The 16,522-nt window shown below is 35.6% G+C and overlaps 1 protein-coding gene across 2 annotated transcripts in view; it reads right to left on the reverse strand.

The window, feature by feature from the left end:
• Window positions 1-16,522, reverse strand: part of LOC118262504 (uncharacterized) — a 76,990-nt gene that overhangs the window by 41,631 nt on the left and 18,837 nt on the right. For both annotated transcript variants that reach the window (XM_050697585.1, XM_050697584.1), the window contains exon 2: window positions 8,998-9,065. The gene's annotated coding sequence lies outside the window, so the exon portion shown is untranslated. The remainder of the gene's footprint in view (window positions 1-8,997; window positions 9,066-16,522) is intronic.

Genomic DNA, 16,522 nt, shown 5'->3' on the forward strand with positions numbered 1-16,522 from the left:
AACTTTTATGGTAGAAAATTGAACTAACGAATCAAATTCAATGTTATTTGATTCCTTTAAAAGTTTTCAGCCATGGTTTAGTAAATGTGAGAAAAGGATGAGAGAATTAATACGTGATTACTAACCTACACATATAAAATTGTTCTTAACATTAATTACACTGAAAATTCATAATTGTAAAATTTTAGACATTATCTACCTACCAAACCGCTTACCAAGTTTTGCAGTTTAACAAAAATACATATTACAGACAGACATCCAATATTTACAGCACACAGCGATATTTTCCAACAATTTAAAATCTTCGAACCTGCACAAAGTAAACAAAAAAGCGAAGATTGTTTAAATTCACAATACCAAGGCCAGACTCGAACCCACGGACCGTGCAAACACATCCTCGCCGGAAACTGAGTCATTGATGACGTTATAAACAGAAAACTTTAAATACTATTCGAAGAACATTAGCGTTAAGGCATTTAATTTTAGTTCTTGTAGCAAATACATTAAATGTGCTTTTTTCAAAAAAAAATCATCCCACGGGATTCCGTTGGATGATTTTCTCTCAGCTTTCATCTTTTTATATAAAAACATAGCTGAGCTATGTTTTTACATAAAAAGATACGTGCTATGGATGGATTCCCTAGTATCGATACATTGCATACTCGAGCTGCACATCCTCGTCGCACAGCTACATAGCTTAGTGTCAGTGGAAACGGTCACATAGTTTCACAGCTTAGCTTATCTTCTTAGCATAGCACACCTCCGGTGGGTGCCTACCCATACGCTTGGCTTACAAATCCGACATTGGTTTTTTTTATTATTATGTATAAAATTATAAACCTTATTATGATTAAATGAGGATGTAGACAAGATGACTGACACATGACTTCATCGTTGATGATGACACTTAATAGCAGTGAGTACATCAGTAGCCTTCGTACAAGCTAGGTTAGATTAAACAGCTTGACATCATAGAGAGAAACATACATACATCCCAAGAATATATTTACACTGCTATAAGCTTTTCGTAACGTAATCCCTCATAAAGTTTTAATAAAATTATATAGTTTACAAAATTATTTTATTTCATACTAGCTGACCCGACAAACTTCGTATTATCTCAAACATTTTTTCTCGGCTTTTAAACATTCCCTGGACTTCCACTAATAATTAATGACAAATATTGGCCAAATCGGTCAAACCGTTGTCGAGTTTTATTGATGCTAACAAACAGCGACTGATTTATATAGATATAAATTTAGATTTGGAAAAATATTAAAAAAGATATGTACAATGCGGTTAAGACTTATGATTGTATTTTTCAAACATAAACAACATTAACATCAAAACAGAACTAAACAAACCAAAATTAATTACTAAAAAAAACATAAATATCTAATTTCAATACAACACCCATACAATACAATACAACACAAAAGAAATACCTACACGTAATACAACATACAATAATTAATAGTAAAATAATTACATTCTAATTACGCAACTGATTACATTGTCATCAAGTCATGCGCATACGCAAGTCATGCAACCTTGATACAGCCTTCTAGTGTTAGTGGGTGGTATGTAGACAAAGACATTATTTTCATTCAGATCCTTTTTTATGACGGAGCGAAACCTTTAAAAGGCGCCTAGGTAGTATTCTGTGGCCTAGGTCTTTTAGAGAAAGACTAATGCCTAGTAGGACATGTGACATTTTTATCGATTTAAAAAAAGAGAAGGTACTATATTCGTTTATTTTTTATTACTTCCCTAAAACTCTAAAATCATCCTGGTAGCTAACATCAATGACCTGGAGTTGCGGACTACCTAGCGGGTTACTGAGGCTCCGCATCGAAAAGCAGGAGTAGGAACGGGGTGGTTTTAGTCAGTTTTAGATCTGACATTCCCTCTCGCCTCACTTAAGCCGAGAGAAGTCATTAGATGATGTTCCCCCTCAAACAAAAAGGTACTATCAACCCTTATAAAAGGGCACTGGATCCTCTAAATAGACCAACCCCGGAGCCTGGAACCCTCACACTTTGAAAAGTTCTTCAAAAACCTATAGCACACAACATGAATCAAAACCAAACCCTCCTTGTGATCATGTTGTATGTTGAATCAGTGAAAGCGCGAATAACTCTAATTTAATAAACTAGCCCCAATAATACTAAACAAAAATTAAAACCCAATCAATGCGCCATTTTCTTGGAGCCACGCCCACGCTGCGCCGGCGCACTTGGCTCGAAGGTTGCTGTGACAAGGCCGCGCACCCATCCATTTGTTACAATACAAGTGTTATGTGGGTCTATCTGTAGTACCTACTTGTGTATATGTATAGTGTAATATTGGAAGGCTACTGCCTCGTTAGATGAGAGTAGGTATGACTGCTGAATAAGAGATTTTGGGTGCGGTTCCCGAGTTAGGAAAGGTGTTATTAGGGGATTTTTTTAAAGTTTATTTACATTTGTTCTCCACGGACTCTTGGTCCGTGCCCTTGTGTGATAAACCCCTATGGGTTTATCAGTAACAGGACGGTGTTTGAAATTATACCCAGTGTATGTAGTAGGCTTATCTCCTCCTATTATATGCACCTCATATTATGGCATAACTGAAAAGCAGGTGTTACATTGTACATATGCCATTATGTACACCTCTGCCTACCCACTCGAGCAGTAGTGTTAATGCTTGCGCTTCTTGCTAATTGAAGTCTTCCTCATTAAGTAATGGTAGAATATCTTCACGTCAAATCTTTATTCTACAATTATATTGAAGTTATCGTAATAACATCTAGAATCTAGAAATTAGATGTTATGAAGGTAAAGTATGTAATGTATTTAAGTTATCTAAGTAATAACTGTGTTATTCAATTACTACGTAATTCAGATAATTCAATTACTTATGAACCGGTAAACGAGCAGAAGGATCACCTGATGGTAAGCAATCACCCGAAACAACAGAGATGTTAAGTAAGGGTAACGACGTACGACGCGACGTAAGGGTTGTTGGATAATCGGGGATTGAGAAGATTGGGAGTGGGGGGGATAATTGCATTATTTACATAAATATGTCATAAGTCATAAATAATATCACAGGAAATAAAAAACATTTCATTATGAACAACTACCAAATAACAAATATTGAATAAAAACAAATCTGGCTAAACAAAGTCAATCATCCAAAACCTCCATACAAAAGACATCAACGAGCGCGATGCGCAAGCGCACACGTTGGCGTGTGAACACAGAAAATTACAGTTTTTTTTTTCTTCCGTTCATACGAAATCGTAGAGTCAACGGATCGTAAGCAAATATTGATTCTGACCGGTTACGACACAAAAAATGTAAAGCAAGATTTTTTTTAACTGGTTCGGGTTCCGTAACTAAAAACTTTTAATGGAAAAGTTATATCTTTTCATGTAAAAACATTTATTATTATGATCTATTTACTATAAGTTTGTTACATTGAGCTTCAAATTATATCCTAAACTTTTACATTAATGTAATTTGAATCTCATAATTATCTATCGCTCTGTATTATTTTCATTACTCCACATTGATCACAAATTACACATTATTTTAATAAACATCGTATTGTCTTTGACAATTAACATTTTTGAGTCATCGCATTCATCATGAACGAGTGACACCGGCGCAGGCGCACGAGTTGACAAGTAATATGAAACTATGAATCAGACCACGTGTAATAAATACTACACACGTATGTATGTAGGTACTCATAGCACGTGAATCACGATTTCTTTGGAATAGATCTATATGGTACTTTTAGGTGTGGTTTGTTATTTCGGAAGTGCCATGGTGTGTAATGTGTATTACACATACAGTCTACAACACTATGAGGGTGGTTTTCCACCAGAGATGTGCTATGTAGCTACCTATACTACGAAGATATAATAGCTAAGCTATGAAACTATGTGACCGTTTCCACTGATACTAAGCTATGTAGCTGTGCGAGGAAGTTGCGCAGCTCGAGTATATGATGTATTAATAGTAAGGAAGCCATCCATAGCACACATCCTTTCCATAAAACACAACGCAAACGTTATTTCACGTCGGTTTTAGCATGGCTCATCCACACTTATATTCCCTGCAGAACCCAAAAACTAGCCACTAAAAGATAATAGGTGCAACAAACTTTGGCCGCTCGCTAATTGTTTGGTCTTCATGCTAACCGCTAGATACGGCTTTACGGCGATACTCAGAAATTCATGGGTTTTAACATTTTTGTACATTTTTACGCAGAAATACAAGATTAAAGATTACATTTGAAACGCGGTGGTCTGGTTATGCAAGATTATAATTTCGAAAAAGTTATTTATACTAAAGAGTACATAAATTCTTCTGATGGAATACGTAATAATGTACTTAACACAAAGACGCACATGTCGGATGATACAATTTTCACCAAATATGTTACAAATCTATATATTTTTACCTTTCTTTCTTCTCTTTTTAAAAAACATTGTTCGGCACTAGGATTTTGACGTGTGTCGTGGGTGCGTTTACAAACATACAATTTCACGTACACATGAAACCCAAACCTGGATCAACAATCTGTAGATCACAAAAAGAGTTGTTTCGTGCGCAACCGAACTCGCAACACGTTGCGCGCTAAACTATCAAAAACATACTATTACAAACTCAGTATAAACAACCTTAAATTATTTTGTCAACTTGGGAACCGTGGATCCTTTAAAATTATATCAAATAACATGAACACTTCTATTTTTTTGAAGTCACAAGCAAAAGCTAGTCATTGATAATACCTAAAACCACTGCCAGTAGAGTATTAATATTAAGTTAACTCAAGCAATCCCAGACTCCCATCTGTATTAATAGCAGACAATTTTTTGCTCTCATTAATTTATGTCCAAGAGAATCCAGTTTTAGCTAACTAGTCTAACACTATGCGTGTCTCTCACACATACTACTGGTCGTGTATGGAAATGCATGAAACCTGTATACATATATATATATATACCTGTATATATATATACATGCTAATTCGCTTGCCATCTCCGGCCGGGTGAGGTTATGTAAATATTTTAACGGAACTAGTTTTTGATGAGGCAACACTGCCTTGTTATGTCATTGTGGCAAAAATGAGGTTTTAATTTTTGTATAATATCGGCTTTTGGGTGTGAATATCTGGAGTAAACCAGTGGAGAAGAACTGCATAATTTTTGTATTTCTTCAGAATTCCTACGAGATTTTCTAAAAGAATTTTCAATTTACTGTACTCAACTCGCTTGGATTTGCTTATCACCTTATAAACCAAATATTTGTGTAGTCTGCTAAACCTTTTCTGCTTTACAAGTGTGATAGGGCAATTTCTACTAAGATTTTTCTTGGAAAAGTCATCTGTCCACAATGCAAATGAAAATTCGAAGTAATTTTCTCAAGCATTATCGTCTATCGACTGTGATAGTCACATGTACTCGTGAAAGCTAATAAATGAAGCAATCTTCACATCGATATATCGAACAGCACTGACTTCTAATGAATTGGAGGGAACTCTTTAACGGTTAACAGTAACTACATGTGTTTGGGCTTGATTAATTTGTTATGATGTGAACTTTACACCTAAATAGAGTGGGACTGTCATTGAAATTTACTCTTTTTTTGTTTTCATGTTCCTCTTTCCAGTATCCACAAATGAACAGCTGCAATTTATATATTCTTTCTCATTTATAGCTATCTCATATTTTATAGTATTCTTAAAAAGCGCAAGAACATATCCAGACTCCAACAGAACAAACAAACACTAAAAAGAACAAAACATGAAATAAACCAAAAAACAACATCCTGTGTCCTTCAAAAAAAAGCGTCAGACATCAATCATGGCCGCAAACCAGCCGACCAATAATATCGCTTGCATGTTTTTAAATCACAATAATTGCTACTAACGACACGTCACAGGGTGTCCGAACATGGAGCAATACAATAATAACCTCGTGTTTTGCTTGCATTAAAGAATGCCGCACATTTAGCGTTTGACAGTGAATAAAAAAAATATATGATGTGCAACGATAATTATGGCCAGCGGCACTCACGGGCTCTTCGGAGCTACGATGGTATGGCGTGGAAATGTGCAGAAGGTCCGTATACCATCGAGATCTCTACCTATGCAGTGAAATTATCCGGAGCTGCGGACTACCTAGCGAGTTTACCGGGGCTCCGGTAGAAACTGGGTGGTTTTTAGTCAGTAAGAATCTGACACTCCCTCTTACCTCGCTCAAGGCGAGAGAAGTAATTTGATGATTTTGTGTGTGTAAGTGTAAGTGTTTTGCCTTTTGGGGGTTAGGATATTAAAGGTTGTTGGGGAATCGGAGAGTGGTAATTGGACTTCCTAACTTCACTCATACAAGCGTTGTTTCACGTCGGTTTTCTGTGAGGCTGCGCTATCACTCCGGTCGAACCGGCCCATTCGTGCCGTGATGCGGTCTTTGTTGTGAAAATGAAAATGGTCCTTCTGCACAAAACCCTGCCATGGTGTAACAATAAAATGTAATTTCATAATCAACTGCGACGTGTAAGTGTGAAGTAACTGTAATTACTGTTGTACATGCGTTTTGTGTGCGTTTTGCGTGCGGTTTGCGTGCGTTTTAATGTCCATAGACAAGAGCTGTCAGTACCCATAACCATCTTTGTGTAGACTTGTTTTAATAATGAACTTTAAGTGGAACAAATAGTATGCTTGTACTGGCAACCTTTAAGGCGAGTGTTGCATGTGTAAAAAATAATTAACATTGACTTTGGTATTTAAATTATCGTTGTGGATTGTAGGACTAGGTATAATAAGTAGGTAGTATATGTGCTTTTATCTTTTTTGTCCTATTTTATCTGTTGTGCATTATTTTGCAGTATTTTTTTTCCTTATGCTTTCAGTACTGTCAATTTTTAAATATCTAATAATGCTTTACCCAATTCATTGAACTCAAAATCACATACTAGCAATTAAACTTCTATTGCCCAATAAAGCGTTTTTAATTTTAATTCCAATTAATATTTTACTGTCTGTCCACACCGACTCTCGCCCACAGACTTCCAATTTCGAATAAATCGTTATTTCCAAATAATTCTTAATTTGAAATCGTTTCGTTGACATATCGCCTTTTAGGTCGTTGACATTCAAGCTTTAGAGTTACAATGTGACGCGCGGGCGCATATCAATGACTTAGGACGAAACGGACCGTTATATACTTATGTTGTTTTGTTTGTTAAAAATAAAATATTTTATTAAATGAAACACAACATAAATGTTCAAAGTTCTAAGATTATTAAATAACTAAATCAATCGTATGTTTATTACATTATCATGTTATTATCACCGAGCATTATAACAATGTACCAAATGAGAAACTCCACTAATCAAAATTCCACTAGCTACTACTATTTTTTAATACTATTTGAAAGACCCAAGAATCGTAAAGAAAATTTCACGAAATTTCGAATTTTGTAAATAGTAGGTCGAACTTATCCAACTGTCTTCAAAAAACTCTTGCTCTGCTTAAAAAGTATTTTAAAAAAATAAAAATATTTTCAAAATGGAACACTTTCTTCACTTCGCTCTTCAAACCGCAGTCACCACAGTCCTACATAGAGCGGGCGATTAAAATAAAATGCACATTTTTTACCACATGTCTTACATATTTTATCGTTATTAAAATACTTACAATTTTTGCACTATTAAATCTAGAGATGAACAAAAACTTAGTTTACGCGGCCGCACTTGAATTGCATGTGATTATTATATTTTTTACCCGCAATCCGGCACGCTCCGACGTTTGCGGGAAAAAAATGTTTTAAAGGACAGTCAGCTGTGGAAATATTATAAGTATGTCTGCACTAACATACAGCATATTTTCACGCGTTTGATAAAACAAAGAAAATGACGAAAGAAATAGATGTTTGTAGTTTGTATGTCCTTTTTTCACGATCCCTAGACCCATGCCACGAAGGTAAAAAGATTTCTCAACAACGAACGACACCGCCATTGAATCTCTCTCTGCTATCGATAAATTATATATTTGTCGGCCCATAAAACAATTCTGAAGTATAAAACTACCATGGATAATAATATCTGACATCGCCCGTCGTAAAAATAGCAAAAGCGACAATCGGAAAAATATAAAGATTGCGAAATTACAGCTGCACTCGCGCCATAAATCTCTATCCATAGACAAGCAACATGGCCGCTTATTCTATATTGTCTCTGGTCCACTTGAATTCGTTTTATTCGCTTATTAAGAAGGTTTGATTTAGCCTTTAAGCTGATTATAATAAAGGTTATAGTTGAACGTATTTTTGGACATGATACATTTGTTTTGTAAAGTGCATAGCGATGACAATCTCCACTGCGATACCCCGCGGTTTTATTGGCCGCAATAGAGAAGCAAAAATATGTTTATCAGCGAAATATTTATTTTTATTGCTTCAAGATTTCAATAAGTTTCTTTTATGATTTTGTTCAATATTCGCTATCTTTATAAAAGTTTGAATTACGGTTTCTGCGCTCGCCAAGTAAGGTTTCAATTCAGATAGAGTCGTGAGTAAAGTGCAATAATAATATAACAAAAACTGCATATATTGATAAAAACATTTTCCTCGTAGAGTCTTTTATTATATCTACAGGACTACAGGTATTTACTAATAAATAGATTTGACCTTTTCATTCGGTTTTCCTTAATATCAAATTATTGCAGTTTTTATTTCTGCACAGATCCGTTGGCGCTAGTGTTGCATTAGCTCCCATTAGTGTAATTACAATTTCATGCAATAATTAATAAATCTTTCAATTACATAATTAGCTCAATATTGTTGTGCAATGCAGTTTCGTTCACTGTCTATTATTAGTGCATAAGAAGCATTTAAAATAGTTCTCTATTTTTATATTATCTTCTTTAATAAACACAAAGTTTACTTATTTATTATGCCGACCTAGTAAAGATGTAAGATACCAAACTATTTTTGTACTCACCTCGTTTATTCGACGTCTCTGCAACGGGCCCCGGTCGAGGGCGGCATTTAAGAGGTGTGTTCGATAATCTGTAAAAATAAAAATGGACCGGTTAATTTCTGTTTAACTATAAGAAGAATAATTTTAGCTTCAGGCTGTAATAGTTGATGGTTACAATTATCTCGAACTAGATGGAGGTTTATTTATTGTATAAAATATTTATTGAATCGGACAAACGAGCAAATTGATCGCCTGATGGTAACAAGGGATTAGCGCCACCTATGAACACAAGTAACACTAGAGGAATTACAAGTGCGTTATCAACTTTTGGAAGCCAAACCTAACAATAAAGTACTACGATAAACAACAACAAATTACAATACGCAGATCACAAAATATCCACAGCCTATAAGTGGCCACTACTAACCAAAGGGCTCTTCTCAAACACTTCACTTCGGTTTGAGCATTCAATCACCACATTTGCTCAATGCCTGTTGGATTTGCAAATCAGTATACATTAACAACTTCTAAACACTACAGTCATCTCATCGCCTTCTGACAACTGAAAACTTTATGAACCCAATAATAAGATATGTTATAGTAGGTATCTTTTGATCTGAGGCCGTAGTACGAGTTTATTTTACGTTTAACGAGTTTCGGCGCTCTGATTGGTTGGTTCATTCGCGCCGGCCAATCAGAGGACCGAACGTGCTCTCGTATTGATTAATAAACGTAAAGCAAACTCGTACTAAGTGTACAGATCATGTGCAATAATGACTACGCTATTTATAATTACGTACCTACATCGTCATGTAAAGCAAACTTGACACCGGTTACCTATGTGTCATTTTTTGTTACATTTCCTTTACATTCATTAATCATATCTTAACAGTCACAAAAAGTCCTATTGAATAATTTGCATTTTGAGAATCATTATTAAATATTATAAAGAAGCTTTTTAAAATTAGATAATACATAATTCTTTATAGCAATATAAGGAAAAGTTCATTCTAGTCTAGACTAATAAATAAGATTGGAGTGTCTTTTTTTAATATTGGAAAAACCTTTTTTTAGATACATAATAACATCAAAATAACATTTTTTACTATTTTTGTCTGTCAGTCTGTTTGTTTGTTCCACCTAATATCTGAAATGGCTGGACCGATTTTGGCGAGATTTATATTGGCAGATAGCTGATATACTAAAGAGTAACTTGGATACTTTTTTAGATAAAGTATTGATATTTTATTAAGTTTCCATGTCATTCGTTATTGTCTTATATTTATTTATATGGTCTACTTGATATAAAATAATTTTAACTGTTTTTATTGAAAGCATGATTTTATTGCCGCATTCATTCGACTGTAATGTAATTTATATTGTAAATTCAATGTAAAGTCATCATAACTTAACCACAGCTGTGAATTTAGTGCATGAATAATATACAGTTACAATTAATAATACAGTTCTCATGATTACTTTCAATATTTCTTTCTTTGTAAATTAAGTAATCTTATTGGTTAAGAATATGGCAGAAATAACCACATGTTATAGGAATAGGGTCACCATATGTTTTTAATTTATCGACCTGAAGTTACAGGTGTGTAAGTGCCAACTGTAGAAAGTAAGAACGCTTGTAAATATTTGCTTTTTTTATAACATATATACTTAAGTGTGGGAGAGCCATGCTTCGGCACGAATGGGCCGGCTCGACCGGAGTGATACCAGGGTCTCACAGAAAACCGATATTAAACAACACTTGCGTTTTGTTTCGTTGTGTGAGTGAGAGTACCAGTGGTCCAATTACCCCGCTTTCCAATCTTTACAAGCCCCGATTCCCCAACAACTTTTAAATTCCTAACCCCCAAAAGGCCGGCAACGCACTTGTCACAATTCTGGTGTTTCGAGCGTCAATGAGTGCGGCGATTGCTTACAATCAGCTGATCCGTCTGTTCAAAAAATATATATGCAATTTTACGCCTTTAATTTTACAAGTAGGTAAACATATGTAAAAGTAATCCCACAAAAACATTTCATGTTAAATGTTGCCAAGACGAGACCATATAGCTCGCACTGTCAAAAAGTAATCAGATCTAGTGTGGAGCCAAGTTTGTAGGCGTGCAAACCGTGGACGTAACTAGCGAGTCGGCCGCACGGAAAGAGTTTAAAAGATTGAATAGACTTTTAAGCTCAAGCCCATATGACGAATAGCAAAACGTCCGTGCGGCCAACTCGCTAGTTACGTCCACGGTTTGCACGCCTACAAACTTGGCTCCACACTAGATCTGATTACTTTTTGACAGTGCGAGCTATATGGTCTCGTCTTGGCAACATTTAACATGAAATGTTTTTGTGGGATTTCATTTCTTTTTGTAGGTTTTATTTAATTAAGTTTAGCCCCCTCAATTCAACATGATCCCGTAATAAACATAATTCTTCAACGTGCTGTTATTTGTGAGATACAGGGGTGAGGGAGGGAAAGTTGGGAGAGGAGGATACACTGCAGCACTTTTTATACGACGCTATCAAAAGATTTACCTCTCCGCCGCCGCATTCAGACCTCTGCCGTCAAAATTTTGCGGAATTCTGAAACAAACTTTCACCCCCTAGTTTAAGGGGTTGGGGGTAAAAGTTCCAAGTTTTAGGATTTTTTTGTTGTTTGGGTACTAGTACTAGCTTACATACCAAATTTCAGTTTTCTAGGACTTCAGGAAGTACCTTAAGAATTTTGTTGATCATCAGTGAGTGAGTGACGAAATCGGGGTATTTTAGATATCAATAAAATCTAAAGTATAAGAGCTATGCAATTGAAACTTTAGAGGTTTATTAAGTCTACCACTGACATCACATCCTGAAAATTTTGTTTATCTGGTATAACCCAAACTCAAGTTATGAAGGTTCAAAAATACGACGAACCGCTTCGAGAAAAGGTAGGTAGTGCCCTTGCGCTCCGCTTGGCTCGTCGCGGGGGCACTCCCGTGCCCCCAGATGTTTATTTTTACTAGGATTACACACATAGAAAAAGCTAAACGATTATTTTCATTCCCAAATTCCCAAAACATGAGCACCCTAACCATTGTTAACTTAAAAACAAAACTTTTTGTGGGACACCGCCCTGTTCCCAGACGATCCAAGCTCCCAAGGACCCACCAATGTGACTCCTTTGACATTACCAGCCGGTTTCAAGACCTAACAATGTGGACCTGCCCCCTAAAACAAAACGCGAAAAAAGACCATAACACGCAGTCCATTGCACTTTTTCCTTCATAACAGGAAAGAGAGATTGATGCTAAGCCAGCGATGGAATGAAAAAAAAACGTCTGAGTTTTTGGCTTCGCTGTATCCTCAATCCATCATAAGAAAAGGTTATGCTAATGATAAAAGCTTCTTTGAAATTGAAAGTGACCGACTGGCCTTGAGTGAGATGCTTTGTTTTTTCGCTAACAATATACTCGAGTGTTTTAAGGAGGTCGGTTTTAAAATTATAATTTAATGATGGCAATTAAGGATCATATTTTTCTGTGGAGACTTATAAAATAAAACAGAAGCGTTCCAAATTTAAATACGGTATTGATTCTTTTGACGTTCGATAAGTTAAAAAGTTTTCTTTAAAACTTTTACCTCTTGAAAATGCATTTGTGAATTTGGAAATACAAAAAAATAAATCCTTTTATAGCATTTCGCATTTCGTTTAAATGGACACACGCAGCTCCGAAAGCTCTTGGATGACATCATTTTTATATCCTTAGCATATTTTTTTAATCAGCTCGACTCTAAAGATTTAGAAATGACATCATGTGTCAATGATCCTGTTTTTGGGTACAAGTTCAGAATGCAATAAAAAGTCCCTTGGGCTTTGCGTAGCATTCTAATTTTGTAGCATTTTCACTCGAACCGAAATACTTCTAAGTACGTACATAATATGTTTTCACAAACGCAAATTACATGCATTCGTTGAGTTCTTTGCCTTAATGTAATATAAAACATGTTTTTATTTCTATTGTTTCACCTTGTGTGAAAATGACAATCATTTTAGGTGACTGCCAAAGTAAGAATGAAAGAAAATTTTACCGTTATTTTCTTTACTTTAGACTTTATAGCGATGCGTATAGGACAAGCCCGCCACAACGTCCCAAAACCACTGGAACTCTTAGCCAGGATCAAAGATATATGCCATCATGAAAACACCGAAACTGTTCCAAATTTCATCCTGATTCCTTCAGCTGTTTTGACGTGATTGAGTAACAAACATAAACACAAACTCACAAACTTTCGCATTTATAATAGTATAGTAAGATTATTTTATATATAGTCAGACATTGAAACATCTTCAAACAAAACCCAGATACACACATCACATCTACACTTCACCTTTTTCCCATCACAAATTAGATTGAAAAACAGCTAAAAAAACGTACAAAGTTAAACAGCCATGATTCCGCGTTCTCCGCAGCCTACGCGTCACTGACTAATAGAGATTGCTCTAAACTTGGAAGGACAACTGCTGCTTATGGCCATACGTTATTATGCCAAGCCGTTTTAGTCAGATCCGTAGAAATGTCAGGATTGCCTCATGGTATCGATAAATATGGCGTCCGATTATTTCTTAAGTGTCTGCTTCTAATGATGATGGAGGACTGAGCATTCTGAATGTGTATTTCTAATGTGTAATGTATGTTTTGTTCTGATATAGTATTATCCCATTTTTGGTTTGTGGTAGAAGAATTTGGTGTACAGGAGGTAACTGATTTCTTGTCTTTCGAAATCAACGTCACGATAAAAGATAGAAGGTAAGAATTTGACTGCACGGTTGACACCACAGTTGACACGGTAACAACCGCCTGTCGCGCAACGTGTAGCGGTTTCGATTCCCGCACGGAGCAACTCTTTGTGTGATCCACAAATTGTTGTTTCGGGTCTGAGTGCATGTTCATATGAAATTTTATGTTTGTAGCCACGATACCGGAGAAAATCCAAGTGTTGGTAACGTTAATTTTTTTAATCTATACATTTTGGGATTATTACCATTCTGACAGTTAAAAAATGGCAATGCTTACTCAACAAAGTCTTCCACACAAGTCCATTTTTTATTTTACTGATAAGGACAAACCTCCATTAAAAATCTTTTAATGGAAAACAAAGTACAGCTTACACCAATAAATAAGCCTTCAAACATGTTTTTCGTATCGCAAACAAGCCATTAGATATGAAAATATCTCAATTACATTGCTTGCAGTAACCGAAGTTACTTAGGGCCCCATATTTATGCAAATTATAAACAAATACCGAGAGTGGGCGATGCTTGGCAGGCTGTTCTTGGAACACTGCTACTTGGCCAGTATTACCTCTACCTACTATGCCCACATTTTGCCTCACACGGCTCGAAAATGGCCGTAAACGTAGGTGCAAATATGGAGTTGTCGAACTATAAAAACAAGGGGATAAAAAAGTAACATCTACTTACAGAAAAAAATAAGCTTTGCTTATTTGTTTCCATTTTTGTTTCTACAAAAAAGGATCACATATGTCATAAGTTTTTCATTTGATGTCACAAAATGTTTTTATCTTGGGTATAAAGCAAAGTTTTTGTTGTTACCTACAGGAGTTAAGAGATCTTCTTGGGATTGATAGCAACAGTTATCAATTGACAGTTTGGACTATAGATAGGTATTTCAAGAGTACCATGATTGATGTATTTATTGTTCAACCATACCCAAAGAGGCCCAATTATTCTTATATAATCCGATACCCCAGCAGACCTTAAATTCCTAACCGCTAAAAGACCGGCAACGCACTTCTACCGACTTTGGTGTTCGAATGTCCATGGGCGACAACGGCGACGGTGATTGCTTACAATCAGATGATCCGTCTGCTCGTTTAAAATTCACTAACAAAAAGCTAAAAAGGAAGTCTCACTTCAGCTCTATCGATGTCATATCATACCATACCATACTCGTATGATGGAATCAAAACAAGAGTGCAGCTAACTGTACCTGCTTCAACGGTACAGCACACCCATGCTGGCCCTGCTATCACAAACGCCGTAATAATATATAATTGAGTGGTGCCTTAGTTAGGGATTGGCGCGAAGCCCTTGAGAAAACTGAACGTGATGGCATTTCTCCGGCGGGAGAATGCGACGTTCACATTGACGGATTGGTTGCAGTACTTGAGTAAATGAAATTGTATCTTGGAACCTTTTGATTATATAATGATATAATCAAAGCTTGGAACCTTTATTTTCGGTAAAAAGGGTTTGATTGTCCCAAAAAGGGAAGTTAGGACATGAACATGTTCATTCATTATTTTGTTATGAGTAAAAATAAGTGTTTGGTAATCAAATCAATGATAAAATAGGTAAGTAGAGATTAATCCCAACTAATAAACTTATATAGTTATAAATTGAAATTAAAATATATAAAATTTCGTGTATCATAAAAACATGTTTTCTTAGGGTAGTAGGGCTTAAATAAGTGGTGGTTTACAAAGAAGCATGCTGGTTGATTAAAAATGTGTGACGTCGTCAATGACGAATAAAATAGAAATTAATATCAGTTATGTAAGAAGTTCTAAAAAAGTTAGGCAACTACCTACGGAATATTTCTAGCTTAACTAAGTCTGATTATCGCGCCATTATTTTTATTTTCCGGACAAAAGACAAAAAGTTATTGACATTACAAAATGCTTGTTTTTATAACATTACGAAACGTTTCCCATGCATCATAACTCACAATAGACATTACTTTCTACCGTCATTGTCTTGCATCTTGCAGCTTTTTATTACGTCTGGAATTGCCGCCTTTCTCCGTGTTTCCATAGACGATATTGTTTGCTTTTTTAATTTTTATATGCAACTAGCTGACCCGGCGAACTTCGTTCCACCGTATTTTATTTTTCTAGTCGCGACTGAGGTAATATAACTTTTCTAGCAAAACCTTTTAATATTTCTTTTCTATGCTTATTTTTTTAACAAATCTTCTCTTGATAATAAGGAATATATAAAAAAAATCTTCTCACATCCAATTTGGTGCAGTCGTTCAGAACAACTGCGTTCCGAACTATTTGGTAGATGATGTTGATTTTACCTACTTTTAGACGCACTTCTACGAAACATATCTATCGTCACAGGTGGCTAATTAAGAAAATCCAGTTACCAGAGATTTCCTCACAGATCGATAGAATTACCTACATATCTACTTACACAGTTACATCACTTGCAGACTTGCACCGTTTTGCTCCGAATCCCATCGCCACAATCACACTCGAGTTATTAGAAGGTTTTGTCATAATCACCCCGTAGGTGAACACGGTAATTGGTGTTGCAGAACTTACAGGCAACTGTTGACAATGCCCACCAAGTTCTCTAGGCACTTTTCTAATAAATTATATCTTAATCATCTAACAATGTAGTAATAACTAAGTAGGAAGTAAAAACAAAGTAACTACTTAGTACCGAAATGCATAATTTTTGTACCCGCCTAAGTTAAGAAAGTAACTATGTGGGTATGTGGATATTAATAGGTAGGTATGGTGTTTGATGTCACTT

This window comes from Spodoptera frugiperda, chromosome 12 (assembly GCF_023101765.2).
Source record: "Spodoptera frugiperda isolate SF20-4 chromosome 12, AGI-APGP_CSIRO_Sfru_2.0, whole genome shotgun sequence".
NCBI classification, from domain to species: Eukaryota; Metazoa; Arthropoda; class Insecta; order Lepidoptera; family Noctuidae; genus Spodoptera; species Spodoptera frugiperda.